This window comes from Mobula birostris, chromosome 8 (genome assembly GCF_030028105.1).
Source record: "Mobula birostris isolate sMobBir1 chromosome 8, sMobBir1.hap1, whole genome shotgun sequence".
NCBI classification, from domain to species: Eukaryota; Metazoa; Chordata; class Chondrichthyes; order Myliobatiformes; family Myliobatidae; genus Mobula; species Mobula birostris.
In genome coordinates, this window is record NC_092377.1 from 76171975 (window position 1) to 76175375 (window position 3401).

The window sequence follows — 3401 nt, forward strand, 5'->3', positions numbered from 1 at the left end:
TCAAAGTAAAGTTGTTATCAAAATACAGATGTTTTACCATATACATAAAACCCTGACTTTCACTTCCTTGTGGGCATTCACAGTAAATACAGGAAACACAACAGAATCAACGAAAGACCACACCTAACAGGATGGATAAACAACCAATATACAAAAGACATGAAACTGTGCCAATGCAAAAAAAAAAACAACTACTACTAATAGTAAATAAATAAATAAGCAACAAATACCGAGAACATGAGATGAAGAGTCTTTGAAGCTAAGTCCATTGGTTGTGGGAACAGTTCAGTAATGGGGTGAGTGAAGTTATCCCCTCTGGTTCAAGAACATGATGGCTGAGGGTAATAACTGTTCCTGAACCAGGCAGTGTGTGTCCTGAGGCTCCTGTACCTTCTTCCTGATGGCAGCAGCAAGAAGAGGACATGGCCTGGGTGGCAGAGGTACTTGATGGTTGTAGCTTTCCTGTGACAGCCCTCTGTAGATGTGCTCAATGGTTGGAAGGGCTTTATTATTAGATTTAGTATTAGAATCTTCATAGACTTTTAAGAAAGTAGAGGCACTGCCATGCTTTCTGTGTAATGGCATTTACGTGCTGGACCCAGGAGAGATCCTCTGAAATGATAACACCGAAGAATATAAAACTGCTGACACTCTCCACCTCTGATCCCCAGACGAGGACTGGCTCATGGACCTCCGGTTTCCTCCCCCTGACGTCGATAATCAGCTCCTTGCTGATTATTTACTGATGATCACACTCATTGATTCAGGAACAACTTCTTCTCCTCTGCCATACAATTTCCTAAATGAACATTAAACCCATGAACACAACCGCATTTAAAAAAATATATTATTTCTGTTTTGCACTATTTTTAATGTAACTATTTTATATATATATATATATATATATATATATATATATATATGTACACACACACACACACACACACACAGACACACACACAAATATATATACTGGAATCAATTTATTTATTTATCTTTTTATATTATCATGTATTGCATGTACTGCTGCTGCTAAGTTAACAAATTTCACGACAAATGCTGGTGATAATAAGCCTGATTCTGATTCCGTTTCTGATGTAGCTCTCCTGTCCCATACCTACAAGAAGATGCGGGGAAAAAACACCAGAGCTGGCAACCAAATCAGCACAATCTGGCCTTAGCATCCATAAAGGGAAAAATAAAGTCCTCAAGATCAACTCAGACTGTGTTGACCCAGTCACTCTTGAGGGAAGTCCACTTGTGGAGGTAGAAGCCTTCACCTACCCAGGTAATGTCATTGACAGGCAGGGCGGTACTGATGTGGATGTCAAGGAAAGGATCAGCAAAACTACAGCAGCCTTCCGCCGCTCAAGAACATATGGTGCTCCAAAGAGCTGTCACATCTGGGCTGTTCAACTCCACCTCGAGTGAAGTCTGTCCCTCTGACAGGGCAGAGACTTGGAGGACAACAAAAACTGTCATCAGGAAAGTGCAGACCTTTATTAACAACTGTCTGAAAAAATCCTCCGGATCTGCTGGCCAGATGTCATCAGCAACCTATGGCACAGAACACACCAGCTACCAGCAGAAGAAGCATTAAGGAAAATAAAATGAGGATGGATAGGAGACATGCTGCGGAGGCGAGTTGCAATATCACCAGGTAAATGCTAACATAGAATCCCCAGGGAAAGTGGAAGAGAGGCCAACCAAAGAACACCTGGCGACATGACCTTGAAGCTGACACCAAGAAGATGGACTACTCCTGGGGACAACTTGAAAGGGTGTCCCAAGACAGAGGACACTGGTGAGTTGCTGTTGGTAGCCTATGCTGTGGTGGGGGTGATCGACTTAACTGAGTAATGGGCAATACCACCAAAACACCGATCACTATCACTTGGTGATGTGGGAGTTTGCTGTGTGTTGTGGCGTAATCTGGAGTTAGGGTAGAGAGCAAATATTAATTTCAGCAACCAATCTTTAGACCTGAACACCTGAACATAGATTGTAGATTAAATTTAAAATGCAGCTCTGGACAATAGTTTCTTGGAGCTGTGGACACCAGTTGAATGAAAACTAGACAGTGCTGATTAACACAAACACGAGGAAATGTGCAGATGCTGGAATTTCAAGCAACACACAATGACGAAGGCTCTCGGCCGGAAACGTCGACTGTACCTCTCCCTAGAAATGCTGCCTGGCCTGCTGTATTCACCAGCAACTTTTATGTGTGAATGCTGATTAGCATTCATTTTGGGTGTCTGGAGTGTGGGTATGAAGAAGGAGATGTGAGAATTTTATGTAATTCAAAGGAAGCATTGTAAGTATAGAATTGTCCTAACACTACCTTTGATCTTTAGTATATAAAATGTCACCTAATATTGGATCGGGAGGCCTCTTCCTCCAGAGAGTGTCTCATTTTGTTGAATAACACACTTCTGTATCCACTAGCTTCAGTGTCTGTCCGGTGTCTTTGTTCATGTTACAACACTGGGCGGGGTGGGTGGTGGTGAGGATGCACGGACTTAACTAACTAATAGGCAATATCACCAAAACACAGATCATTATCAGTTGGTGATGTGGGAGCTTGCTGTGAATGGGTCATTTGGTGCCTTTCTTACATTGCAGAGTGAATAAACTTAAGAAAGAAAGGCTTGGTTGGCTATAAAAGCTTCGAGATGCCTTGATGTTGTGGAAGGCGCTATGTAAATCTCAATTTCAAGCAGTTTACCGTCATACGATAGGATGTAATTGCTTGTGGTATGAAGTTCCTAGCTGATGGGCTGCCCACTCAACTTGCCATTTAAACTAGAGTGTAGCAGTGAAGACTGTAGCCATCATTCTTTCAAATAATAGAAAGGAAAGATTAAAGCCAGCGTTACATGGTTTAATTTGTGAGAGTTGAAGAACACAGCTGCTTTCAGTAGAACCAGGGGCAATGGAAGCTGAATGGGAAATATGTCATGTGCTCAAGGGAGAGAGTGCAGCAGAACTCATAGCGAGGCTCATTTAGACTTAATGATCTCAGCGATGGGAAGTGAGTGCAATGACATTATGACATATGCCAATGGTGGGAGTTATGTTGGGAAGGACGGCAACCTCTTGAGTTAAATTGCCCTGAGACTTGCAATGTCACCTTGGTTTGCTGCAGTTAGCTGGTGCCCTCAGTCAGAGGAAGTGCAGGTCAGGCTAGAAACAATGAATGATCTGAGCCCAGCTGGGAACACTGGTACCGTTTTATTAAGTACTGCTTGAAGTGGTACAGTGGTTTGACAGATGACTCTTAACATGTGGCTTCATTATGTGAGTAAGTTCTTATCAAATTCCTCTGGCAATTCCTATTCTGGCTACAAAATGAGCAGGGATTTGATTTTCCACATTACTTATTTAGGGCAATGAATTGT

The 3401-nt window shown here is 42.3% G+C and overlaps 1 pseudogene; it reads left to right on the plus strand.

Annotated features, from left to right (window-relative positions):
- The first annotated feature begins 422 nt into the window (after positions 1-422).
- On the plus strand, positions 423-1808 carry LOC140202011 (uncharacterized; annotated as a pseudogene).
- The last annotated feature ends 1593 nt before the right edge of the window (positions 1809-3401 follow it).